At 44.7% G+C, this 25275-nt stretch overlaps 30 non-coding genes across 30 annotated transcripts; all 30 read right to left on the reverse strand.

Annotated features, from left to right (window-relative positions):
* Nucleotides 1–224: 224 nt before the first annotated feature.
* trnag-gcc (transfer RNA glycine (anticodon GCC)) lies at nt 225–295 on the reverse strand. Its single transcript has one exon. It is a non-coding gene; the product is annotated as a tRNA-Gly (tRNA).
* A 146-nt stretch (nt 296–441) lies between these two features.
* On the reverse strand, nt 442–512 carry trnag-gcc (transfer RNA glycine (anticodon GCC)). Its single transcript has one exon. It is a non-coding gene; the product is annotated as a tRNA-Gly (tRNA).
* Nucleotides 513–1989: 1477 nt separating this feature from the next.
* trnag-gcc (transfer RNA glycine (anticodon GCC)) lies at nt 1990–2060 on the reverse strand. Its single transcript has one exon. It is a non-coding gene; the product is annotated as a tRNA-Gly (tRNA).
* Nucleotides 2061–2206: 146 nt separating this feature from the next.
* trnag-gcc (transfer RNA glycine (anticodon GCC)) lies at nt 2207–2277 on the reverse strand. Its single transcript has one exon. It is a non-coding gene; the product is annotated as a tRNA-Gly (tRNA).
* Nucleotides 2278–3760: 1483 nt separating this feature from the next.
* On the reverse strand, nt 3761–3831 carry trnag-gcc (transfer RNA glycine (anticodon GCC)). Its single transcript has one exon. It is a non-coding gene; the product is annotated as a tRNA-Gly (tRNA).
* Nucleotides 3832–3977: 146 nt separating this feature from the next.
* Nucleotides 3978–4048, reverse strand: trnag-gcc (transfer RNA glycine (anticodon GCC)). The gene has a single exon. It is a non-coding gene; the product is annotated as a tRNA-Gly (tRNA).
* A 1477-nt stretch (nt 4049–5525) lies between these two features.
* trnag-gcc (transfer RNA glycine (anticodon GCC)) lies at nt 5526–5596 on the reverse strand. The gene has a single exon. It is a non-coding gene; the product is annotated as a tRNA-Gly (tRNA).
* Nucleotides 5597–5742: 146 nt separating this feature from the next.
* trnag-gcc (transfer RNA glycine (anticodon GCC)) lies at nt 5743–5813 on the reverse strand. The gene has a single exon. It is a non-coding gene; the product is annotated as a tRNA-Gly (tRNA).
* A 1481-nt stretch (nt 5814–7294) lies between these two features.
* On the reverse strand, nt 7295–7365 carry trnag-gcc (transfer RNA glycine (anticodon GCC)). The gene has a single exon. It is a non-coding gene; the product is annotated as a tRNA-Gly (tRNA).
* Nucleotides 7366–7511: 146 nt separating this feature from the next.
* trnag-gcc (transfer RNA glycine (anticodon GCC)) lies at nt 7512–7582 on the reverse strand. The gene has a single exon. It is a non-coding gene; the product is annotated as a tRNA-Gly (tRNA).
* A 1483-nt stretch (nt 7583–9065) lies between these two features.
* Nucleotides 9066–9136, reverse strand: trnag-gcc (transfer RNA glycine (anticodon GCC)). Its single transcript has one exon. It is a non-coding gene; the product is annotated as a tRNA-Gly (tRNA).
* Nucleotides 9137–9282: 146 nt separating this feature from the next.
* Nucleotides 9283–9353, reverse strand: trnag-gcc (transfer RNA glycine (anticodon GCC)). Its single transcript has one exon. It is a non-coding gene; the product is annotated as a tRNA-Gly (tRNA).
* A 1483-nt stretch (nt 9354–10836) lies between these two features.
* On the reverse strand, nt 10837–10907 carry trnag-gcc (transfer RNA glycine (anticodon GCC)). Its single transcript has one exon. It is a non-coding gene; the product is annotated as a tRNA-Gly (tRNA).
* A 146-nt stretch (nt 10908–11053) lies between these two features.
* trnag-gcc (transfer RNA glycine (anticodon GCC)) lies at nt 11054–11124 on the reverse strand. The gene has a single exon. It is a non-coding gene; the product is annotated as a tRNA-Gly (tRNA).
* Nucleotides 11125–12607: 1483 nt separating this feature from the next.
* trnag-gcc (transfer RNA glycine (anticodon GCC)) lies at nt 12608–12678 on the reverse strand. Its single transcript has one exon. It is a non-coding gene; the product is annotated as a tRNA-Gly (tRNA).
* Nucleotides 12679–12824: 146 nt separating this feature from the next.
* On the reverse strand, nt 12825–12895 carry trnag-gcc (transfer RNA glycine (anticodon GCC)). The gene has a single exon. It is a non-coding gene; the product is annotated as a tRNA-Gly (tRNA).
* Nucleotides 12896–14372: 1477 nt separating this feature from the next.
* Nucleotides 14373–14443, reverse strand: trnag-gcc (transfer RNA glycine (anticodon GCC)). Its single transcript has one exon. It is a non-coding gene; the product is annotated as a tRNA-Gly (tRNA).
* A 146-nt stretch (nt 14444–14589) lies between these two features.
* On the reverse strand, nt 14590–14660 carry trnag-gcc (transfer RNA glycine (anticodon GCC)). The gene has a single exon. It is a non-coding gene; the product is annotated as a tRNA-Gly (tRNA).
* Nucleotides 14661–16143: 1483 nt separating this feature from the next.
* Nucleotides 16144–16214, reverse strand: trnag-gcc (transfer RNA glycine (anticodon GCC)). Its single transcript has one exon. It is a non-coding gene; the product is annotated as a tRNA-Gly (tRNA).
* A 146-nt stretch (nt 16215–16360) lies between these two features.
* Nucleotides 16361–16431, reverse strand: trnag-gcc (transfer RNA glycine (anticodon GCC)). The gene has a single exon. It is a non-coding gene; the product is annotated as a tRNA-Gly (tRNA).
* A 1475-nt stretch (nt 16432–17906) lies between these two features.
* trnag-gcc (transfer RNA glycine (anticodon GCC)) lies at nt 17907–17977 on the reverse strand. Its single transcript has one exon. It is a non-coding gene; the product is annotated as a tRNA-Gly (tRNA).
* A 146-nt stretch (nt 17978–18123) lies between these two features.
* On the reverse strand, nt 18124–18194 carry trnag-gcc (transfer RNA glycine (anticodon GCC)). Its single transcript has one exon. It is a non-coding gene; the product is annotated as a tRNA-Gly (tRNA).
* Nucleotides 18195–19677: 1483 nt separating this feature from the next.
* On the reverse strand, nt 19678–19748 carry trnag-gcc (transfer RNA glycine (anticodon GCC)). Its single transcript has one exon. It is a non-coding gene; the product is annotated as a tRNA-Gly (tRNA).
* Nucleotides 19749–19894: 146 nt separating this feature from the next.
* Nucleotides 19895–19965, reverse strand: trnag-gcc (transfer RNA glycine (anticodon GCC)). The gene has a single exon. It is a non-coding gene; the product is annotated as a tRNA-Gly (tRNA).
* A 1477-nt stretch (nt 19966–21442) lies between these two features.
* On the reverse strand, nt 21443–21513 carry trnag-gcc (transfer RNA glycine (anticodon GCC)). The gene has a single exon. It is a non-coding gene; the product is annotated as a tRNA-Gly (tRNA).
* A 146-nt stretch (nt 21514–21659) lies between these two features.
* Nucleotides 21660–21730, reverse strand: trnag-gcc (transfer RNA glycine (anticodon GCC)). Its single transcript has one exon. It is a non-coding gene; the product is annotated as a tRNA-Gly (tRNA).
* A 1477-nt stretch (nt 21731–23207) lies between these two features.
* trnag-gcc (transfer RNA glycine (anticodon GCC)) lies at nt 23208–23278 on the reverse strand. The gene has a single exon. It is a non-coding gene; the product is annotated as a tRNA-Gly (tRNA).
* A 146-nt stretch (nt 23279–23424) lies between these two features.
* On the reverse strand, nt 23425–23495 carry trnag-gcc (transfer RNA glycine (anticodon GCC)). Its single transcript has one exon. It is a non-coding gene; the product is annotated as a tRNA-Gly (tRNA).
* A 1477-nt stretch (nt 23496–24972) lies between these two features.
* trnag-gcc (transfer RNA glycine (anticodon GCC)) lies at nt 24973–25043 on the reverse strand. The gene has a single exon. It is a non-coding gene; the product is annotated as a tRNA-Gly (tRNA).
* Nucleotides 25044–25189: 146 nt separating this feature from the next.
* Nucleotides 25190–25260, reverse strand: trnag-gcc (transfer RNA glycine (anticodon GCC)). The gene has a single exon. It is a non-coding gene; the product is annotated as a tRNA-Gly (tRNA).
* Nucleotides 25261–25275: the final 15 nt, after the last annotated feature.

Below are 25275 nucleotides of genomic sequence, written 5' to 3' on the forward strand. Positions count from 1 at the left end.
GGTTTTAATTAAAGAGGAATGAGTGTTTGCAGCTGTGAGTGGTGAAGCGGACAGGAAAAGGGAGAGTGTTGTGAAGCAGATGTTGAAAATGAGCATGAGGAAAGTGGTAAAGAGATTGATGCGGAGGGTGTGGTGAAAATGTAGTTGCGATAAAAGAAAGCTGGTGGTAAGAATGGAGAGAGGAATGAAAAATTGCTGAGCACAGGAATGCAAATTAGCTGTGATGCATTGGCCGGGAATCAAACCCGGGCCTCCCGCGTGGCAGGCGAGAATTCTACCACTGAACCACCAATGCAAGCCACGCAACTGAAGCTGAACTTTCAAGCCCAATGCCTGAGTTGCGAACAGATGTTGATGTGTGTTTGCCAAAGAAAACTGCATGTAACCAGCAGAGAGATGCAGTGTAAAGATGAGAAATGACAGTGCAACACCAGTCAATCTTGCATTGGCCGGGAATCGAACCCGGGCCTCCCGCGTGGCAGGCGAGAATTCTACCACTGAACCACCAATGCAACTCCACGATCAATTTCATGATGTTCTCCTTTTTTTCCCCAATGCTTTCACTCAGCAGCATTTCCATTTCCTCACTTTGTCCTCACTTTCCCCAAATTGCAACAAATTTCTTTACCTAAACTTCGGGCACAGCAGCGCATAAACCTCCTGTGCTCTCACTTCACACCACGACAGATCACCTAATGCTACACTGCAATATCATCAGGCTGCTACTTTTCTTCACGCAAAGCTAACAGTGCTTCCACTAGGCCAGACTGCAAATTCCATGGCTTGATAACATACGGCTCCTTCCTTTCAGAATAATATGTTGTGCATCTTTCCGATTTTACAGCCAGGTTGGCTAATTATCCTCCTGCTGCGTTACAGTAAAGTGGGATTTCACACCTCCACCAAACAACCTATGTTTGGATAATGGCTTTTATACCGCTACCAGCCTTGGTTACATTAGAACTCACATCATCATTTCAGTTATGCAGGCCTCTGCACCATGAACCCACAACATTGGCACAATGCTGTCACATCCTGTGTCCTGATTCCCCATGTGTCATCCTCGTCATCATGCTCTCGAATGTAGGTCCGTGTTTGCAAAACAGGAAAGGAAGGGGTGAATCAGCATTCGCCAAGGTTGAGGAATGTCAGCTTTATGGAAAGAGTTGAGAAGCTGGCATTATCCTAGTTGCAACACAAGGGACTCCCTACGGGGAGACAATTACCCACCAACATTGCCTCAGGTGAATGAGGTGTGAATCTCCAAATGGACTCCGAAAACGATTAACGTGAAACATCGCCTCCTCCCACTTATCTTGGAAAAGAGTACTGTAAAGATACTCGCGACGTTTACACACATGTGTGAGACTGTGCGTGTCTGGGCCTTGTCCTGTTCTGTGGCCGGTATCCTGTTGCCCCTTTATGTTTGGGCCATTCCTCCTTAGCCGGAATGTTCTGAGAGGCTGAATGAGCTTTGAACGAGCTGTTTTTTCTCTTCTTTGTCTCATGGTATTGGTACTGGTCCAATTGTATTGTTGTGCTTGTATTCTCCTCTGTATATATATATGTTGACATATTTTGCTATGCTGTGGAATTCCTGTGATTTAGCTGGCTATTTGTGACAATGGAAAAAGGTGAATGAAAAGACTTTGTAAAAAAAGAGTCCAGTGAAAAATTATCAGTTTGTGCAAAGTTTGTTTGAACTTTTCTTAAGGCAATGAAGGTAAAAATGTTGTGAAGGGTTAAAAAGAAGTGAGAGGAGGAGGGTTTTAATTAAAGAGGAATGAGTGTTTGCAGCTGTGAGTGGTGAAGCGGACAGGAAAAGGGAGAGTGTTGTGAAGCAGATGTTGAAAATGAGCATGAGGAAAGTGGTAAAGAGATTGATGCGGAGGGTGTGGTGAAAATGTAGTTGCGATAAAAGAAAGCTGGTGGTAAGAATGTAGAGAGGAATGAAAAATTGCTGAGCACAGGAATGCAAAAGAGGTGTGATGCATTGGCCGGGAATCAAACGCGGGCCTCCCGCGTGGCAGGCGAGAATTCTACCACTGAACCACCAATGCAAGCCACGCAACTGAAGCTGAACTTTCAAGCCCAATGCCTGAGTTGCTAACAGATGTTGATGTGTGTTCGCCAAAGAAAACTGCATGTAACCAGCAGAGAGATGCAGTGTAAAGATGAGAAATAACAGTGCAACACCAGTCAATCTTGCATTGGCCGGGAATCGAACCCGGGCCTCCCGCGTGGCAGGCGAGAATTCTACCACTGAACCACCAATGCAACTCCACGATCAATTTCATGATGTTCTCCTTTTTTTCCCCAATGCTTTCACTCAGCAGCATTTCCATTTCCTCACTTTGTCCTCACTTTCCCCAAATGTCAACAAATTTCTTTACCTAAACTTCGGGCACAGCAGCGCATAAACCTCATGTGCTCTCACTTCACACCACAACAGATCACCTAATGCTACACTGCAATATCATCAGGCCGCTACTTTTCTTCACGCAAAGCTAACAGTGCTTCCACTAGGCCAGACTGCAAATTCCATGGCTTGATAACATACGGCTCCTTCCTTTCAGAATAATATGTTGTGCATCTTTCCGATTTTACAGCCAGGTTGGCTAATTATCCTCATGCTGCGTTACAGTAAAGTGGGATTTCACACCTCCACCAAACAACCTATGTTTGGATAATGGCTTTTATACCGCTACCAGCCTTGGTTACATTTGAACTCACATCATCATTTCAGTTATGCAGGCCTCTGCACCATGAACCCACAACATTGGCACAATGCTGTCACATCCTGTGTCCTGATTCCCCATGTGTCATCCTCGTCATCATGCTCTCGAATGTAGGTCCGTGTTTGCAAAACAGGAAAGGAAGGGGTGAATCAGCATTCGCCAAGGTTGAGGAATGTCAGCTTTATGGAAAGAGTTGAGAAGCTGGCATTATCCTAGTTGCAACACAAGGGACTCCCTCGGGGGAGACAATTACCCACCAACATTGCCTCAGGTGAATGAGGTGTGAATCTCCAAATGGACTCCGAAAACGATTAACGTGAAACATCGCCTCCTCCCACTTATCTTGGAAAAGAGTACTGTAAAGATACTCGCGACGTTTACACACATGTGTGAGACTGTGCGTGTCTGGGCCTTGTCCTGTTCTGTGGCCGGTATCCTGTTGCCCCTTTATGTTTGGGCCATTCCTCCTTAGCCGGAATGTTCTGAGAGGCTGAATGTGCTTTGAACGAGCTGCTTTTTCTCTTCTTTGTCTCATGGTATTTGTACTGGTCCAATTGTATTGTTGTGCTTGTATTCTCCTCTGTATATATATATGTTGACATATTTTGCTATGCTGTGGAATTCCTGTGATTTAGCTGGCTATTTGTGACAATGGAAAAAGGTGAATGAAAAGACATTGTAAAAAAAAAGAGTCCAGTGAAAAATTATCAGTTTGTGCAAAGTTTGTTTAAACTTTTCTGAAGGCAATGAAGGTAAAAATGTTGTGGAAGGTGAAAAAGAAGTCAGGGAAGGAGGGTTTTAATTGAAGAGGAATGAGTGTTTGCAGCTGGGAGTGGTGAAGCGGACAGGAAAAGGGAGAGTGTTGTGAAGCAGATGTTGAAAATGAGCATGAGGAAAGTGGTAAAGAGATTGATGCGGAGGGAGTGTATGGTGAAAATGTAGTTGTGATAAAAGAAAGCTGGTGGTAAGAATGTAGAGAGGAAGGAAAAATTGCTGAGCAGAGGAATGGAAAGGAGCTGCAATGTATTGGCCGGGAATCCAACCCGGGCCTCTCACGTGGCAGGTGAGAATTCTACCACTGAACCACCAATGCAAGACACACAACTTAAGCTGAACTTTCATGCACAATGCCTGAGTTGCTAACAGATGTTGATGTGTGTTGGCCAAAGAAAACTGCATGTAACCAGCAGAGAGATGCAGTGTAAAGATGAGAAATAACAGTGCAACACCAGTCGATCTTGCATTGGCCGGGAATCGAACCCGGGCCTCCCGCGTGGCAGGCGAGAATTCTACCACTGAACCACCAATGCAACTCCATTATCAAGCTTGTGATGTTCTCCTTTTTTTCCCCAATGCTTTCACTCAGCAGCATTTGCATTTCCTCACTTTGTCCTCTCTTTCCCCAAATGTCAACAAATTTCTTTACCTAAACTTCGGGCACAGCAGCGCATAAACCTCCTGTGCTCTCACTTCACACCACTACAATATCACCTAATGCTACACTGCAATATCATCAGACCGCTACTTTTCTTCACGCAAAGCTAACAGTGCTTCCACTAGGCCAGACTGCAAATTCCATGGCTTGATGACAGACGGCTCCTTCCTTTCAGAATAACATGTTGTGCATCTTTCCGATTTTACAGCCAGGTTGGCTAATTATCCTCATGCTGCGTTACAGTAAAGTGGGATTTCACACCTCCACCAAACAACCTATGTTTGGATGATGGCTTTTATACCGCTACCAACCTTGGTTACATTTGAACTCACATCATCATTTCAGTTATGCAGGCCTCTGCACCATGAACCCAACAACATTGGCACAATGCTGTCACATCCTGTGTCCTGATTCCCCATGTGTCATCCTCGTCATCATGCTCTCGAATGTAGGTCCGTGTTATCGAAACAGGAAAGGAAGGGGTGAATCAGCATTCGCCAAGGTTGAGGAATGTCAGCTTTATGGAAAGAGTTGAGAAGCTGGCATTATCCTAGTTGCAACACAAGGGACTCCTTAGGGGGAGACAATTATCCACCAACATTGCCTCAGGTGAATGAGGTGTGAATCTCCAAATGGACTCCGAAAACGAGTAACGTGAAACATCGCCTCCTCCCACTTATCTTGGTAAAGAGTACTGTAAAGATACTAGCGATGTTTACACACATGTGTGAGACTGTGCGTGTCTGGGCCTTGTCCTGTTCTGTGGCCGGTATCCTGTTGCCCCTTTATGTTTGGGCCATTCCTCCTTCGCCGGAATGTTCTGAGAGGCTGAGTGAGCTTTGAACGAGCTGCTTTTTCTCTTCTTTGTCTCATGATATTTGTACTGGTCCAATTGTATTGTTGTGCTTGTGTTCTCCTCTGTATATATACGTTGACATATTTTGCTATGCTGTGGAATTCCTGTGATTTAGCTGGTTATTTGTGACAATGGAAAAAGGTGAATGAAAAGACTTTGTAAAAAAAGAGTCCAGTGAAAAATTATCAGTTTGTGCAAAGTTTGTTTGAACTTTTCTTAAGGCAATGAAGGTAAAAATGTTGTGAAGGGTTAAAAAGAAGTGAGAGGAGGAGGGTTTTAATTAAAGAGGAATGAGTGTTTGCAGCTGTGAGTGGTGAAGCGGACAGGAAAAGGGAGAGTGTTGTGAAGCAGATGTTGAAAATGAGCATGAGGAAAGTGGTAAAGAGATTGATGCGGAGGGTGTGGTGAAAATGTAGTTGCGATAAAAGAAAGCTGGTGGTAAGAATGTAGAGAGGAATGAAAAATTGCTGAGCACAGGAATGCAAAAGAGGTGTGATGCATTGGCCGGGAATCGAACCCGGGCCTCCCGCGTGGCAGGCGAGAATTCTACCACTGAACCACCAATGCAAGCCACGCAACTGAAGCTGAACTTTCAAGCCCAATGCCTGAGTTGCTAACAGATGTTGATGTGTGTTCGCCAAAGAAAACTGCATGTAACCAGCAGAGAGATGCAGTGTAAAGATGAGAAATAACAGTGCAACACCAGTCAATCTTGCATTGGCCGGGAATCGAACCCGGGCCTCCCGCGTGGCAGGCGAGAATTCTACCACTGAACCACCAATGCAACTCCACGATCAATTTCATGATGTTCTCCTTTTTTTCCCCAATGCTTTCACTCAGCAGCATTTCCATTTCCTCACTTTGTCCTCACTTTCCCCAAATTGCAACAAATTTCTTTACCTAAACTTCGGGCACAGCAGCGCATAAACCTCCTGTGCTCTCACTTCACACCACGACAGATCACCTAATGCTACACTGCAATATCATCAGGCTGCTACTTTTCTTCACGCAAAGCTAACAGTGCTTCCACTAGGCCAGACTGCAAATTCCATGGCTTGATAACATACGGCTCCTTCCTTTCAGAATAATATGTTGTGCATCTTTCCGATTTTACAGCCAGGTTGGCTAATTATCCTCATGCTGCGTTACAGTAAAGTGGGATTTCACACCTCCACCAAACAACCTATGTTTGGATAATGGCTTTTATACCGCTACCAGCCTTGGTTACATTAGAACTCACATCATCATTTCAGTTATGCAGGCCCCTGCACCATGAACCCACAACATTGGAACAATGCTGTCACATCCTGTGTCCTGATTCCCCATGTGTCATCCTCGTCATCATGCTCTCGAATGTAGGTCCGTGTTTGCAAAACAGGAAAGGAAGGGGTGAATCAGCATTCGCCAAGGTTGAGGAATGTCAGCTTTATGGAAAGAGTTGAGAAGCTGGCATTATCCTAGTTGCAACACAAGGGACTCCCTACGGGGAGACAATTACCCACCAACATTGCCTCAGGTGAATGAGGTGTGAATCTCCAAATGGACTCCGAAAACGATTAACGTGAAACATCGCCTCCTCCCACTTATCTTGGAAAAGAGTACTGTAAAGATACTCGCGACGTTTACACACATGTGTGAGACTGTGCGTGTCTGGGCCTTGTCCTGTTCTGTGGCCGGTATCCTGTTGCCCCTTTATGTTTGGGCCATTCCTCCTTAGCCGGAATGTTCTGAGAGGCTGAATGAGCTTTGAACGAGCTGCTTTTTCTCTTCTTTGTCTCATGGTATTTGTACTGGTCCAATTGTATTGTTGTGCTTGTATTCTCCTCTGTATATATATATGTTGACATATTTTGCTGTGCTGTGGAATTCCTGTGATTTAGCTGGCTATTTGTGACAATGGAAAAAGGTGAATGAAAAGACATTGTAAAAAAAGAGTCCAGTGAAAAATTATCAGTTTGTGCAAAGTTTGTTTGAACTTTTCTGAAGGCAATGAAGGTAAAAATGTTGTGGAAGGTGAAAAAGAAGTGAGAGGAGGAGGGTTTTAATTGAAGAGGAATGAGTGTTTGCAGCTGTGAGTGGTGAAGCGGACAGGAAAAGGGAGAGTGTTGTGAAGCAGATGTTGAAAATGAGCATGAGGAAAGTGGTAAAGAGATTGATGCGGAGGGAGTGTATGGTGAAAATGTAGTTGTGATAAAAGAAAGCTGGTGGTAAGAATGTAGAGAGGAAGGAAAAATTGCTGAGCAGAGGAATGGAAAGGAGCTGCAATGTATTGGCCGGGAATCCAACCCGGGCCTCTCACGTGGCAGGTGAGAATTCTACCACTGAACCACCAATGCAAGCCACGGAACTGAAGCTGAACTTTCAAGCCCAATGCCTGAGTTGCTAGCAGATGTTGATGTGTGTTCGCCAAAGAAAACTGCATGTAACCAGCAGAGAGATGCAGTGTAAAGATGAGAAATAACAGTGCAACACCAGTCAATCTTGCATTGGCCAGGAATCGAACCCGGGCCTCCCGCGTGGCAGGCGAGAATTCTACCACTGAACCACCAATGCAACTCCACGATCCATTTCATGATGTTCTCCTTTTTTTCCCCAATGCTTTCACTCAGCAGCATTTCCATTTCCTCACTTTGTCCTCACTTTCCCCAAATGTCAACAAATTTCTTTACCTAAACTTCGGGCACAGCAGCGCATAAACCTCATGTGCTCTCACTTCACACCACAACAGATCACCTAATGCTACACTGCAATATCATCAGGCCGCTACTTTTCTTCACGCAAAGCTAACAGTGCTTCCACTAGGCCAGACTGCAAATTCCATGGCTTGATAACATACGGCTCCTTCCTTTCAGAATAATATGTTGTGCATCTTTCCGATTTGACAGCCAGGTTGGCTAATTATCCTCATGCTGCGTTACAGTAAAGTGGGATTTCACACCTCCACCAAACAACCTATGTTTGGATAATGGCTTTTATACCGCTACCAGCCTTGGTTACATTTGAACTCACATCATCATTTCAGTTATGCAGGCCTCTGCACCATGAACCCACAACATTGGCACAATGCTGTCACATCCTGTGTCCTGATTCCCCATGTGTCATCCTCGTCATCATGCTCTCGAATGTCGGTCCGTGTTTGCAAAACAGGAAAGGAAGGGGTGAATCAGCATTCGCCAAGGTTGAGGAATGTCAGCTTTATGGAAAGAGTTGAGAAGCTGGCATTATCCTAGTTGCAACACAAGGGACTCCCTCGGGGGAGACAATTACCCACCAACATTGCCTCAGGTGAATGAGGTGTGAATCTCCAAATGGACTCCGAAAACGATTAACGTGAAACATCGCCTCCTCCCACTTATCTTGGAAAAGAGTACTGTAAAGATACTCGCGACGTTTACACACATGTGTGAGACTGTGCGTGTCTGGGCCTTGTCCTGTTCTGTGGCCGGTATCCTGTTGCCCCTTTATGTTTGGGCCATTCCTCCTTAGCCGGAATGTTCTGAGAGGCTGAATGTGCTTTGAACAAGCTGCTTTTTCTCTTCTTTGTCTCATGGTATTTGTACTGGTCCAATTGTATTGTTGTGCTTGTATTCTCCTCTGTATATATATATGTTGACATATTTTGCTATGCTGTGGAATTCCTGTGATTTAGCTGGCTATTTGTGACAATGGAAAAAGGTGAATGAAAAGACATTGTAAAAAAAAAGAGTCCAGTGAAAAATTATCAGTTTGTGCAAAGTTTGTTTAAACTTTTCTGAAGGCAATGAAGGTAAAAATGTTGTGGAAGGTGAAAAAGAAGTCAGGGAAGGAGGGTTTTAATTGAAGAGGAATGAGTGTTTGCAGCTGGGAGTGGTGAAGCGGACAGGAAAAGGGAGAGTGTTGTGAAGCAGATGTTGAAAATGAGCATGAGGAAAGTGGTAAAGAGATTGATGCGGAGGGAGTGTATGGTGAAAATGTAGTTGTGATAAAAGAAAGCTGGTGGTAAGAATGTAGAGAGGAAGGAAAAATTGCTGAGCAGAGGAATACAAAGGAGCTGCAATGTATTGGCCGGGAATCCAACCCGGGCCTCTCACGTGGCAGGTGAGAATTCTTCCACTGAACCACCAATGCAAGCCACACAACTGAAGCTGAACTTTCATGCACAATGCCTGAGTTGCTAACAGATGTTGATGTGTGTTAGCCAAAGAAAACTGCATGTAACCAGCAGAGAGATGCAGTGTAAAGATGAGAAATAACAGTGCAACACCAGTCAATCTTGCATTGGCCGGGAATCGAACCCAGGCCTCCCGCGTGGCAGGCGAGAATTCTACCACTGAACCACCAATGCAACTCCATTATCAAGCTTGTGATGTTCTCCTTTTTTTCCCCAATGCTTTCACTCAGCAGCATTTGCATTTCCTCACTTTGTCCTCTCTTTCCCCAAATGTCAACAAATTTCTTTACCTAAACTTCGGGCACAGCAGCGCATAAACCTCCTGTGCTCTCACTTCACACCACTACAATATCACCTAATGCTACACTGCAATATCATCAGACCGCTACTTTTCTTCACGCAAAGCTAACAGTGCTTCCACTAGGCCAGACTGCAAATTCCATGGCTTGATGACAGACGGCTCCTTCCTTTCAGAATAACATGTTGTGCATCTTTCCGATTTTACAGCCAGGTTGGCTAATTATCCTCATGCTGCGTTACAGTAAAGTGGGATTTCACACCTCCACCAAACAACCTATGTTTGGATGATGGCTTTTATACCGCTACCAACCTTGGTTACATTTGAACTCACATCATCATTTCAGTTATGCAGGCCTCTGCACCATGAACCCAACAACATTGGCACAATGCTGTCACATCCTGTGTCCTGATTCCCCATGTGTCATCCTCGTCATCATGCTCTCGAATGTAGGTCCGTGTTATCGAAACAGGAAAGGAAGGGGTGAATCAGCATTCGCCAAGGTTGAGGAATGTCAGCTTTATGGAAAGAGTTGAGAAGCTGGCATTATCCTAGTTGCAACACAAGGGACTCCCTAGGGGGAGACAATTACCCACCAACATTGCCTCAGGTGAATGAGGTGTGAATCTCCAAATGGACTCCGAAAACGATTAACGTGAAACATCGCCTCCTCCCACTTATCTTGGAAAAGAGTACTGTAAAGATACTCGCGACGTTTACACACATGTGTGAGACTGTGCGTGTCTGGGCCTTGTCCTGTTCTGTGGCCGGTATCCTGTTGCCCCTTTATGTTTGGGCCATTCCTCCTTAGCCGGAATGTTCTGAGAGGCTGAATGAGCTTTGAACGAGCTGCTTTTTCTCTTCTTTGTCTCATGGTATTTGTACTGGTCCAATTGTATTGTTGTGCTTGTATTCTCCTCTGTATATATATATGTTGACATATTTTGCTATGCTGTGGAATTCCTGTGATTTAGCTGGCTATTTGTGACAATGGAAAAAGGTGAATGAAAAGACATTGTAAAAAAAGAGTCCAGTGAAAAATTAGCAGTTTGTGCAAAGTTTGTTTGAACTTTTCTGAAGGCAATGAAGGTAAAAATGTTGTGGAAGGTGAAAAAGAAGTGAGAGGAGGAGGGTTTTAATTGAAGAGGAATGAGTGTTTGCAGCTGTGAGTGGTGAAGCGGACAGGAAAAGGGAGAGTGTTGTGAAGCAGATGTTGAAAATGAGCATGAGGAAAGTGGTAAAGAGATTGATGCGGAGGGAGTGTATGGTGAAAATGTAGTTGTGATAAAAGAAAGCTGGTGGTAAGAATGTAGAGAGGAAGGAAAAATTGCTGAGCAGAGGAATGGAAAGGAGCTGCAATGTATTGGCCGGGAATCCAACCCGGGCCTCTCACGTGGCAGGTGAGAATTCTACCACTGAACCACCAATGCAAGCCACGGAACTGAAGCTGAACTTTCAAGCCCAATGCCTGAGTTGCTAGCAGATGTTGATGTGTGTTCGCCAAAGAAAACTGCATGTAACCAGCAGAGAGATGCAGTGTAAAGATGAGAAATAACAGTGCAACACCAGTCAATCTTGCATTGGCCAGGAATCGAACCCGGGCCTCCCGCGTGGCAGGCGAGAATTCTACCACTGAACCACCAATGCAACTCCACGATCCATTTCATGATGTTCTCATTTTTTTCCCCAATGCTTTCACTCAGCAGCATTTCCATTTCCTCACTTTGTCCTCACTTTCCCCAAATGTCAACAAATTTCTTTACCTAAACTTCGGGCACAGCAGCGCATAAACCTCATGTGCTCTCACTTCACACCACAACAGATCACCTAATGCTACACTGCAATATCATCAGGCCGCTACTTTTCTTCACGCAAAGCTAACAGTGCTTCCACTAGGCCAGACTGCAAATTCCATGGCTTGATAACATACGGCTCCTTCCTTTCAGAATAATATGTTGTGCATCTTTCCGATTTGACAGCCAGGTTGGCTAATTATCCTCATGCTGCGTTACAGTAAAGTGGGATTTCACACCTCCACCAAACAACCTATGTTTGGATAATGGCTTTTATACCGCTACCAGCCTTGGTTACATTTGAACTCACATCATCATTTCAGTTATGCAGGCCTCTGCACCATGAACCCACAACATTGGCACAATGCTGTCACATCCTGTGTCCTGATTCCCCATGTGTCATCCTCGTCATCATGCTCTCGAATGTAGGTCCGTGTTTGCAAAACAGGAAAGGAAGGGGTGAATCAGCATTCGCCAAGGTTGAGGAATGTCAGCTTTATGGAAAGAGTTGAGAAGCTGGCATTATCCTAGTTGCAACACAAGGGACTCCCTCGGGGGAGACAATTACCCACCAACATTGCCTCAGGTGAATGAGGTGTGAATCTCCAAATGGACTCCGAAAACGATTAACGTGAAACATCGCCTCCTCCCACTTATCTTGGAAAAGAGTACTGTAAAGATACTCGCGACGTTTACACACATGTGTGAGACTGTGCGTGTCTGGGCCTTGTCCTGTTCTGTGGCCGGTATCCTGTTGCCCCTTTATGTTTGGGCCATTCCTCCTTAGCCGGAATGTTCTGAGAGGCTGAATGTGCTTTGAACGAGCTGCTTTTTCTCTTCTTTGTCTCATGGTATTTGTACTGGTCCAATTGTATTGTTGTGCTTGTATTCTCCTCTGTATATATATATGTTGACATATTTTGCTATGCTGTGGAATTCCTGTGATTTAGCTGGCTATTTGTGACAATGGAAAAAGGTGAATGAAAAGACATTGTAAAAAAAAAGAGTCCAGTGAAAAATTATCAGTTTGTGCAAAGTTTGTTTAAACTTTTCTGAAGGCAATGAAGGTAAAAATGTTGTGGAAGGTGAAAAAGAAGTCAGGGAAGGAGGGTTTTAATTGAAGAGGAATGAGTGTTTGCAGCTGGGAGTGGTGAAGCGGACAGGAAAAGGGAGAGTGTTGTGAAGCAGATGTTGAAAATGAGCATGAGGAAAGTGGTAAAGAGATTGATGCGGAGGGAGTGTATGGTGAAAATGTAGTTGTGATAAAAGAAAGCTGGTGGTAAGAATGTAGAGAGGAAGGAAAAATTGCTGAGCAGAGGAATGGAAAGGAGCTGCAATGTATTGGCCGGGAATCCAACCCGGGCCTCTCACGTGGCAGGTGAGAATTCTTCCACTGAACCACCAATGCAAGCCACACAACTGAAGCTGAACTTTCATGCACAATGCCTGAGTTGCTAACAGATGTTGATGTGTGTTAGCCAAAGAAAACTGCATGTAACCAGCAGAGAGATGCAGTGTAAAGATGAGAAATAACAGTGCAACACCAGTCAATCTTGCATTGGCCGGGAATCGAACCCAGGCCTCCCGCGTGGCAGGCGAGAATTCTACCACTGAACCACCAATGCAACTCCATTATCAAGCTTGTGATGTTCTCCTTTTTTTCCCCAATGCTTTCACTCAGCAGCATTTGCATTTCCTCACTTTGTCCTCTCTTTCCCCAAATGTCAACAAATTTCTTTACCTAAACTTCGGGCACAGCAGCGCATAAACCTCCTGTGCTCTCACTTCACACCACTACAATATCACCTAATGCTACACTGCAATATCATCAGACCGCTACTTTTCTTCACGCAAAGCTAACAGTGCTTCCACTAGGCCAGACTGCAAATTCCATGGCTTGATGACAGACGGCTCCTTCCTTTCAGAATAACATGTTGTGCATCTTTCCGATTTTACAGCCAGGTTGGCTAATTATCCTCATGCTGCGTTACAGTAAAGTGGGATTTCACACCTCCACCAAACAACCTATGTTTGGATGATGGCTTTTATACCGCTACCAACCTTGGTTACATTTGAACTCACATCATCATTTCAGTTATGCAGGCCTCTGCACCATGAACCCAACAACATTGGCACAATGCTGTCACATCCTGTGTCCTGATTCCCCATGTGTCATCCTCGTCATCATGCTCTCGAATGTAGGTCCGTGTTATCGAAACAGGAAAGGAAGGGGTGAATCAGCATTCGCCAAGGTTGAGGAATGTCAGCTTTATGGAAAGAGTTGAGAAGCTTTCATTATCCTAGTTGCAACACAAGGGACTCCTTAGGGGGAGACAATTATCCACCAACATTGCCTCAGGTGAATGAGGTGTGAATCTCCAAATGGACTCCGAAAACGAGTAACGTGAAACATCGCCTCCTCCCACTTATCTTGGTAAAGAGTACTGTAAAGATACTAGCGATGTTTACACACATGTGTGAGACTGTGCGTGTCTGGGCCTTGTCCTGTTCTGTGGCCGGTATCCTGTTGCCCCTTTATGTTTGGGCCATTCCTCCTTCGCCGGAATGTTCTGAGAGGCTGAGTGAGCTTTGAACGAGCTGCTTTTTCTCTTCTTTGTCTCATGATATTTGTACTGGTCCAATTGTATTGTTGTGCTTGTGTTCTCCTCTGTATATATACGTTGACATATTTTGCTATGCTGTGGAATTCCTGTGATTTAGCTGGTTATTTGTGACAATGGAAAAAGGTGAATGAAAAGACTTTGTAAAAAAAGAGTCCAGTGAAAAATTATCAGTTTGTGCAAAGTTTGTTTGAACTTTTCTTAAGGCAATGAAGGTAAAAATGTTGTGAAGGGTTAAAAAGAAGTGAGAGGAGGAGGGTTTTAATTAAAGAGGAATGAGTGTTTGCAGCTGTGAGTGGTGAAGCGGACAGGAAAAGGGAGAGTGTTGTGAAGCAGATGTTGAAAATGAGCATGAGGAAAGTGGTAAAGAGATTGATGCGGAGGGTGTGGTGAAAATGTAGTTGCGATAAAAGAAAGCTGGTGGTAAGAATGTAGAGAGGAATGAAAAATTGCTGAGCACAGGAATGCAAAAGAGGTGTGACGCATTGGCCGGGAATCGAACCCGGGCCTCCCGCGTGGCAGGCGAGAATTCTACCACTGAACCACCAATGCAAGCCACGCAACTGAAGCTGAACTTTCAAGCCCAATGCCTGAGTTGCTAACAGATGTTGATGTGTGTTCGCCAAAGAAAACTGCATGTAACCAGCAGAGAGATGCAGTGTAAAGATGAGAAATAACAGTGCAACACCAGTCAATCTTGCATTGGCCGGGAATCGAACCCGGGCCTCCCGCGTGGCAGGCGAGAATTCTACCACTGAACCACCAATGCAACTCCACGATCAATTTCATGATGTTCTCCTTTTTTTCCCCAATGCTTTCACTCAGCAGCATTTCCATTTCCTCACTTTGTCCTCACTTTCCCCAAATGTCAACAAATTTCTTTACCTAAACTTCGGGCACAGCAGCGCATAAACCTCATGTGCTCTCACTTCACACCACAACAGATCACCTAATGCTACACTGCAATATCATCAGGCCGCTACTTTTCTTCACGCAAAGCTAACAGTGCTTCCACTAGGCCAGACTGCAAATTCCATGGCTTGATAACATACGGCTCCTTCCTTTCAGAATAATATGTTGTGCATCTTTCCGATTTGACAGCCAGGTTGGCTAATTATCCTCATGCTGCGTTACAGTAAAGTGGGATTTCACACCTCCACCAAACAACCTATGTTTGGATAATGGCTTTTATACCGCTACCAGCCTTGGTTACATTTGAACTCACATCATCATTTCAGTTATGCAGGCCTCTGCACCATGAACCCACAACATTGGCACAATGCTGTCACATCCTGTGTCCTGATTCCCCATGTGTCATCCTCGTCATCATGCTCTCGAATGTAGGTCCGTGTTTGCAAAACAGGAAAGGAAGGGGTGAATCAGCATTCGCCAAGGTTGAGGAATGTCAGCTTTATGGAAAGAGTTGAGAAGCTGGCATTATCCTAGTTGCAACACAAGGGACTCCCTCGGGGGAGACAATTACCCACCAACATTGCCTCAGGTGAATGAGGTGTGAATCTCCAAATGGACTCCGAAAACGATTAACGTGAAACATCGCCTCCTCCCACTTATCTTGGAAAAGAGTACTGTAAAGATACTCGCGACGTTTACACACATGTGTGAGACTGTGCGTGTCTGGGCCTTGTCCTGTTCTGTGGCCGGTATCCTGTTGCCCCTTTATGTTTGGGCCATTCCTCCTTAGCCGGAATGTTCTGAGAGGCTGAATGTGCTTTGAACGAGCTGCTTTTTCTCTTCTTTGTCTCATGGTATTTGTACTGGTCCAATTGTATTGTTGTGCTTGTATTCTCCTCTGTATATATATATGTTGACATATTTTGCTATGCTGTGGAATTCCTGTGATTTAGCTGGCTATTTGTGACAATGGAAAAAGGTGAATGAAAAGACATTGTAAAAAAAAAGAGTCCAGTGAAAAATTATCAGTTTGTGCAAAGTTTGTTTAAACTTTTCTGAAGGCAATGAAGGTAAAAATGTTGTGGAAGGTGAAAAAGAAGTCAGGGAAGGAGGGTTTTAATTGAAGAGGAATGAGTGTTTGCAGCTGGGAGTGGTGAAGCGGACAGGAAAAGGGAGAGTGTTGTGAAGCAGATGTTGAAAATGAGCATGAGGAAAGTGGTAAAGAGATTGATGCGGAGGGAGTGTATGGTGAAAATGTAGTTGTGATAAAAGAAAGCTGGTGGTAAGAATGTAGAGAGGAAGGAAAAATTGCTGAGCAGAGGAATGCAAAGGAGCTGCAATGTATTGGCCGGGAATCCAACCCGGGCCTCTCACGTGGCAGGTGAGAATTCTTCCACTGAACCACCAATGCAAGCCACACAACTGAAGCTGAACTTTCATGCACAATGCCTGAGTTGCTAACAGATGTTGATGTGTGTTAGCCAAAGAAAACTGCATGTAACCAGCAGAGAGATGCAGTGTAAAGATGAGAAATAACAGTGCAACACCAGTCAATCTTGCATTGGCCGGGAATCGAACCCAGGCCTCCCACGTGGCAGGCGAGAATTCTACCACTGAACCACCAATGCAACTCCATTATCAAGCTTGTGATGTTCTCCTTTTTTTCCCCAATGCTTTCACTCAGCAGCATTTGCATTTCCTCACTTTGTCCTCTCTTTCCCCAAATGTCAACAAATTTCTTTACCTAAACTTCGGGCACAGCGGCGCATAAACCTCCTGTGCTCTCACTTCACACCACTACAATATCACCTAATGCTACACTGCAATATCATCAGACCGCTACTTTTCTTCACGCAAAGCTAACAGTGCTTCCACTAGGCCAGACTGCAAATTCCATGGCTTGATGACAGACGGCTCCTTCCTTTCAGAATAACATGTTGTGCATCTTTCCGATTTTACAGCCAGGTTGGCTAATTATCCTCATGCTGCGTTACAGTAAAGTGGGATTTCACACCTCCACCAAACAACCTATGTTTGGATGATGGCTTTTATACCGCTACCAACCTTGGTTACATTTGAACTCACATCATCATTTCAGTTATGCAGGCCTCTGCACCATGAACCCAACAACATTGGCACAATGCTGTCACATCCTGTGTCCTGATTCCCCATGTGTCATCCTCGTCATCATGCTCTCGAATGTAGGTCCGTGTTATCGAAACAGGAAAGGAAGGGGTGAATCAGCATACGCCAAGGTTGAGGAATGTCAGCTTTATGGAAAGAGTTGAGAAGCTGGCATTATCCTAGTTGCAACACAAGGGACTCCTTAGGGGGAGACAATTATCCACCAACATTGCCTCAGGTGAATGAGGTGTGAATCTCCAAATGGACTCCGAAAACGAGTAACGTGAAACATCGCCTCCTCCCACTTATCTTGGTAAAGAGTACTGTAAAGATACTAGCGATGTTTACACACATGTGTGAGACTGTGCGTGTCTGGGCCTTGTCCTGTTCTGTGGCCGGTATCCTGTTGCCCCTTTATGTTTGGGCCATTCCTCCTTCGCCGGAATGTTCTGAGAGGCTGAGTGAGCTTTGAACGAGCTGCTTTTTCTCTTCTTTGTCTCATGATATTTGTACTGGTCCAATTGTATTGTTGTGCTTGTGTTCTCCTCTGTATATATACGTTGACATATTTTGCTATGCTGTGGAATTCCTGTGATTTAGCTGGTTATTTGTGACAATGGAAAAAGGTGAATGAAAAGACTTTGTAAAAAAAGAGTCCAGTGAAAAATTATCAGTTTGTGCAAAGTTTGTTTGAACTTTTCTTAAGGCAATGAAGGTAAAAATGTTGTGAAGGGTTAAAAAGAAGTGAGAGGAGGAGGGTTTTAATTAAAGAGGAATGAGTGTTTGCAGCTGTGAGTGGTGAAGCGGACAGGAAAAGGGAGTGTTGTGAAGCAGATGTTGAAAATGAGCATGAGGAAAGTGGTAAAGAGATTGATGCGGAGGGTGTGGTGAAAATGTAGTTGCGATAAAAGAAAGCTGGTGGTAAGAATGTAGAGAGGAATGAAAAATTGCTGAGCACAGGAATGCAAAAGAGGTGTGATGCATTGGCCGGGAATCGAACCCGGGCCTCCCGCGTGGCAGGCGAGAATTCTACCACTGAACCACCAATGCAAGCCACGCAACTGAAGCTGAACTTTCAAGCCCAATGCCTGAGTTGCTAACAGATGTTGATGTGTGTTCGCCAAAGAAAACTGCATGTAACCAGCAGAGAGATGCAGTGTAAAGATGAGAAATAACAGTGCAACACCAGTCAATCTTGCATTGGCCGGGAATCGAACCCGGGCCTCCCGCGTGGCAGGCGAGAATTCTACCACTGAACCACCAATGCAACTCCACGATCAATTTCATGATGTTCTCCTTTTTTTCCCCAATGCTTTCACTCAGCAGCATTTCCATTTCCTCACTTTGTCCTCACTTTCCCCAAATTGCAACAAATTTCTTTACCTAAACTTCGGGCACAGCAGCGCATAAACCTCCTGTGCTCTCACTTCACACCACGACAGATCACCTAATGCTACACTGCAATATCATCAGGCTGCTACTTTTCTTCACGCAAAGCTAACAGTGCTTCCACTAGGCCAGACTGCAAATTCCATGGCTTGATAACATACGGCTCCTTCCTTTCAGAATAATATGTTGTGCATCTTTCCGATTTTACAGCCAGGTTGGCTAATTATCCTCATGCTGCGTTACAGTAAAGTGGGATTTCACACCTCCACCAAACAACCTATGTTTGGATAATGGCTTTTATACCGCTACCAGCCTTGGTTACATTAGAACTCACATCATCATTTCAGTTATGCAGGCCTCTGCACCATGAACCCACAACATTGGCACAATGCTGTCACATCCTGTGTCCTGATTCCCCATGTGTCATCCTCGTCATCATGCTCTCGAATGTAGGTCCGTGTTTGCAAAACAGGAAAGGAAGGGGTGAATCAGCATTCGCCAAGGTTGAGGAATGTCAGCTTTATGGAAAGAGTTGAGAAGCTGGCATTATCCTAGTTGCAACACAAGGGACTCCCTAGGGGGAGACAATTACCCACCAACATTGCCTCAGGTGAATGAGGTGTGAATCTCCAAATGGACTCCGAAAACGATTAACGTGAAACATCGCCTCCTCCCACTTATCTTGGAAAAGAGTACTGTAAAGATACTCGCGACGTTTACACACATGTGTGAGACTGTGCGTGTCTGGGCCTTGTCCTGTTCTGTGGCCGGTATCCTGTTGCCCCTTTATGTTTGGGCCATTCCTCCTTAGCCGGAATGTTCTGAGAGGCTGAATGAGCTTTGAACGAGCTGCTTTTTCTCTTCTTTGTCTCATGGTATTTGTACTGGTCCAATTGTATTGTTGTGCTTGTATTCTCCTCTGTATATATATATGTTGACATATTTTGCTATGCTGTGGAATTCCTGTGATTTAGCTGGCTATTTGTGACAATGGAAAAAGGTGAATGAAAAGACATTGTAAAAAAAAAGAGTCCAGTGAAAAATTATCAGTTTGTGCAAAGTTTGTTTGAACTTTTCTGAAGGCAATGAAGGTAAAAATGTTGTGGAAGGTGAAAAAGAAGTGAGAGGAGGAGGGTTTTAATTGAAGAGGAATGAGTGTTTGCAGCTGTGAGTGGTGAAGCGGACAGGAAAAGGGAGAGTGTTGTGAAGCAGATGTTGAAAATGAGCATGAGGAAAGTGGTAAAGAGATTGATGCGGAGGGAGTGTATGGTGAAAATGTAGTTGTGATAAAAGAAAGCTGGTGGTAAGAATGTAGAGAGGAAGGAAAAATTGCTGAGCAGAGGAATGCAAAGGAGCTGCAATGTATTGGCCGGGAATCCAACCCGGGCCTCTCACGTGGCAGGTGAGAATTCTACCACTGAACCACCAATGCAAGACACACAACTTAAGCTGAACTTTCATGCACAATGCCTGAGTTGCTAACAGATGTTGATGTGTGTTGGCCAAAGAAAACTGCATGTAACCAGCAGAGAGATGCAGTGTAAAGATGAGAAATAACAGTGCAACACCAGTCAATCTTGCATTGGCCGGGAATCGAACCCGGGCCTCCCGCGTGGCAGGCGAGAATTCTACCACTGAACCACCAATGCAACTCCATTATCAAGCTTGTGATGTTCTCCTTTTTTTCCCCAATGCTTTCACTCAGCAGCATTTGCATTTCCTCACTTTGTCCTCTCTTTCCCCAAATGTCAACAAATTTCTTTACCTAAACTTCGGGCACAGCAGCGCATAAACCTCCTGTGCTCTCACTTCACACCACTACAATATCACCTAATGCTACACTGCAATATCATCAGGCCGCTACTTTTCTTCACGCAAAGCTAACAGTGCTTCCACTAGGCCAGACTGCAAATTCCATGGCTTGATGACAGACGGCTCCTTCCTTTCAGAATAACATGTTGTGCATCTTTCCGATTTTACAGCCAGGTTGGCTAATTATCCTAATGCTGCGTTACAGTAAAGTGGGATTTCACACCTCCACCAAACAACCTATGTTTGGATGATGGCTTTTATACCGCTACCAGCCTTGGTTACATTTGAACTCACATCATCATTTCAGTTATGCAGGCCTCTGCACCATGAACCCAACAACATTGGCACAATGCTGTCACATCCTGTGTCCTGGTTCCCCATGTGTCATCCTCGTCATCATGCTCTCGAATGTAGGTCCGTGTTTGCGAAACAGGAAAGGAAGGGGTGAATCAGCATTCGCCAAGGTTGAGGAATGTCAGCTTTATGGAAAGAGTTGAGAAGCTGGCAATATCCTAGTTGCAACACAAGGGACTCCTTAGGGGGAGACAATTACCCACCAACATTGCCTCAGGTGAATGAGGTGTGAATCTCCAAATGGACTCCGAAAACGAGTAACGTGAAACATCGCCTCCTCCCACTTATCTTGGTAAAGAGTACTGTAAAGATACTAGCGATGTTTACACACATGTGTGAGACTGTGCGTGTCTGGGCCTTGTCCTGTTCTGTGGCCGGTATCCTGTTGCCCCTTTATGTTTGGGCCATTCCTCCTTCGCCGGAATGTTCTGAGAGGCTGAATGAGCTTTGAACGAGCTGCTTTTTCTCTTCTTTGTCTCATGATATTTGTACTGGTCCAATTGTATTGTTGTGCTTGTGTTCTCCTCTGTATATATACGTTGACATATTTTGCTATGCTGTGGAATTCCTGTGATTTAGCTGGTTATTTGTGACAATGGAAAAAGGTGAATGAAAAGACTTTGTAAAAAAAGAGTCCAGTGAAAAATTATCAGTTTGTGCAAAGTTTGTTTGAACTTTTCTTAAGGCAATGAAGGTAAAAATGTTGTGAAGGGTTAAAAAGAAGTGAGAGGAGGAGGGTTTTAATTAAAGAGGAATGAGTGTTTGCAGCTGTGAGTGGTGAAGCGGACAGGAAAAGGGAGAGTGTTGTGAAGCAGATGTTGAAAATGAGCATGAGGAAAGTGGTAAAGAGATTGATGCGGAGGGTGTGGTGAAAATGTAGTTGCGATAAAAGAAAGCTGGTGGTAAGAATGGAGAGAGGAATGAAAAATTGCTGAGCACAGGAATGCAAATTAGCTGTGATGCATTGGCCGGGAATCAAACCCGGGCCTCCCGCGTGGCAGGCGAGAATTCTACCACTGAACCACCAATGCAAGCCACGCAACTGAAGCTAAACTTTCAAGCCCAATGCCTGAGTTGCGAACAGATGTTGATGTGTGTTCGCCAAAGAAAACTGCATGTAACCAGCAGAGAGATGCAGTGTAAAGATGAGAAATAACAGTGCAACACCAGTCAATCTTGCATTGGCCGGGAATCGAACCCGGGCCTCCCGCGTGGCAGGCGAGAATTCTACCACTGAACCACCAATGCAACTCCACGATCAATTTCATGATGTTCTCCTTTTTTTCCCCAATGCTTTCACTCAGCAGCATTTCCATTTCCTCACTTTGTCCTCACTTTCCCCAAATTGCAACAAATTTCTTTACCTAAACTTCGGGCACAGCAGCGCATAAACCTCCTGTGCTCTCACTTCACACCACGACAGATCACCTAATGCTACACTGCAATATCATCAGGCTGCTACTTTTCTTCACGCAAAGCTAACAGTGCTTCCACTAGGCCAGACTGCAAATTCCATGGCTTGATAACATACGGCTCCTTCCTTTCAGAATAATATGTTGTGCATCTTTCCGATTTTACAGCCAGGTTGGCTAATTATCCTCATGCTGCGTTACAGTAAAGTGGGATTTCACACCTCCACCAAACAACCTATGTTTGGATAATGGCTTTTATACCGCTACCAGCCTTGGTTACATTAGAACTCACATCATCATTTCAGTTATGCAGGCCTCTGCACCATGAACCCACAACATTGGCACAATGCTGTCACATCCTGTGTCCTGATTCCCCATGTGTCATCCTCGTCATCATGCTCTCGAATGTAGGTCCGTGTTTGCAAAACAGGAAAGGAAGGGGTGAATCAGCATTCGCCAAGGTTGAGGAATGTCAGCTTTATGGAAAGAGTTGAGAAGCTGGCATTATCCTAGTTGCAACACAAGGGACTCCCTACGGGGAGACAATTACCCACCAACATTGCCTCAGGTGAATGAGGTGTGAATCTCCAAATGGACTCCGAAAACGATTAACGTGAAACATCGCCTCCTCCCACTTATCTTGGAAAAGAGTACTGTAAAGATACTCGCGACGTTTACACACATGTGTGAGACTGTGCGTGTCTGGGCCTTGTCCTGTTCTGTGGCCGGTATCCTGTTGCCCCTTTATGTTTGGGCCATTCCTCCTTAGCCGGAATGTTCTGAGAGGCTGAATGAGCTTTGAACGAGCTGTTTTTTCTCTTCTTTGTCTCATGGTATTGGTACTGGTCCAATTGTATTGTTGTGCTTGTATTCTCCTCTGTATATATATATGTTGACATATTTTGCTATGCTGTGGAATTCCTGTGATTTAGCTGGCTATTTGTGACAATGGAAAAAGGTGAATGAAAAGACTTTGTAAAAAAAGAGTCCAGTGAAAAATTATCAGTTTGTGCAAAGTTTGTTTGAACTTTTCTTAAGGCAATGAAGGTAAAAATGTTGTGAAGGGTTAAAAAGAAGTGAGAGGAGGAGGGTTTTAATTAAAGAGGAATGAGTGTTTGCAGCTGTGAGTGGTGAAGCGGACAGGAAAAGGGAGAGTGTTGTGAAGCAGATGTTGAAAATGAGCATGAGGAAAGTGGTAAAGAGATTGATGCGGAGGGTGTGGTGAAAATGTAGTTGCGATAAAAGAAAGCTGGTGGTAAGAATGGAGAGAGGAATGAAAAATTGCTGAGCACAGGAATGCAAATTAGCTGTGATGCATTGGCCGGGAATCAAACCCGGGCCTCCCGCGTGGCAGGCGAGAATTCTACCACTGAACCACCAATGCAAGCCACGCAACTGAAGCTGAACTTTCAAGCCCAATGCCTGAGTTGCGAACAGATGTTGATGTGTGTTCGCCAAAGAAAACTGCATGTAACCAGCAGAGAGATGCAGTGTAAAGATGAGAAATAACAGTGCAACACCAGTCAATCTTGCATTGGCCGGGAATCGAACCCGGGCCTCCCGCGTGGCAGGCGAGAATTCTACCACTGAACCACCAATGCAACTCCACGATCAATTTCATGATGTTCTCCTTTTTTTCCCCAATGCTTTCACTCAGCAGCATTTCCATTTCCTCACTTTGTCCTCACTTTCCCCAAATTGCAACAAATTTCTTTACCTAAACTTCGGGCACAGCAGCGCATAAACCTCCTGTGCTCTCACTTCACACCACGACAGATCACCTAATGCTACACTGCAATATCATCAGGCTGCTACTTTTCTTCACACAAAGCTAACAGTGCTTCCACTAGGCCAGACTGCAAATTCCATGGCTTGATAACATACGGCTCCTTCCTTTCAGAATAATATGTTGTGCATCTTTCCGATTTTACAGCCAGGTTGGCTAATTATCCTCATGCTGCGTTACAGTAAAGTGGGATTTCACACCTCCACCAAACAACCTATGTTTGGATAATGGCTTTTATACCGCTACCAGCCTTGGTTACATTAGAACTCACATCATCATTTCAGTTATGCAGGCCTCTGCACCATGAACCCACAACATTGGCACAATGCTGTCACATCCTGTGTCCTGATTCCCCATGTGTCATCCTCGTCATCATGCTCTCGAATGTAGGTCCGTGTTTGCAAAACAGGAAAGGAAGGGGTGAATCAGCATTCGCCAAGGTTGAGGAATGTCAGCTTTATGGAAAGAGTTGAGAAGCTGGCATTATCCTAGTTGCAACACAAGGGACTCCCTACGGGGAGACAATTACCCACCAACATTGCCTCAGGTGAATGAGGTGTGAATCTCCAAATGGACTCCGAAAACGATTAACGTGAAACATCGCCTCCTCCCACTTATCTTGGAAAAGAGTACTGTAAAGATACTCGCGATGTTTACACACATGTGTGAGACTGTGCGTGTCTGGGCCTTGTCCTGTTCTGTGGCCGGTATCCTGTTGCCCCTTTATGTTTGGGCCATTCCTCCTTAGCCGGAATGTTCTGAGAGGCTGAATGAGCTTTGAACGAGCTGCTTTTTCTCTTCTTTGTCTCATGGTATTGGTACTGGTCCAATTGTATTGTTGTGCTTGTATTCTCCTCTGTATATATATATGTTGACATATTTTGCTATGCTGTGGAATTCCTGTGATTTAGCTGGCTATTTGTGACAATGGAAAAAGGTGAATGAAAAGACTTTGTAAAAAAAGAGTCCAGTGAAAAATTATCAGTTTGTGCAAAGTTTGTTTGAACTTTTCTTAAGGCAATGAAGGTAAAAATGTTGTGAAGGGTTAAAAAGAAGTGAGAGGAGGAGGGTTTTAATTAAAGAGGAATGAGTGTTTGCAGCTGTGAGTGGTGAAGCGGACAGGAAAAGGGAGAGTGTTGTGAAGCAGATGTTGAAAATGAGCATGAGGAAAGTGGTAAAGAGATTGATGCGGAGGGTGTGGTGAAAATGTAGTTGCGATAAAAGAAAGCTGGTGGTAAGAATGTAGAGAGGAATGAAAAATTGCTGAGCACAGGAATGCAAAAGAGGTGTGATGCATTGGCCGGGAATCAAACCCAGGCCTCCCGCGTGGCAGGCGAGAATTCTACCACTGAACCACCAATGCAAGCCACGCAACTTAAGCTGAACTTTCAAGCCCAATGCCTGAGTTGCTAACAGATGTTGATGTGTGTTCGCCAAAGAAAACTGCATGTAACCAGCAGAGAGATGCAGTGTAAAGATGAGAAATAACAGTGCAACACCAGTCAATCTTGCATTGGCCGGGAATCGAACCCGGGCCTCCCGCGTGGCAGGCGAGAATTCTACCACTGAACCACCAATGCAACTCCACGATCAAT

The sequence above is a fragment of the Scyliorhinus torazame genome, unplaced genomic scaffold, assembly GCF_047496885.1.
Source record: "Scyliorhinus torazame isolate Kashiwa2021f unplaced genomic scaffold, sScyTor2.1 scaffold_1547, whole genome shotgun sequence".
Lineage (NCBI taxonomy): Eukaryota > Metazoa > Chordata > Chondrichthyes > Carcharhiniformes > Scyliorhinidae > Scyliorhinus > Scyliorhinus torazame.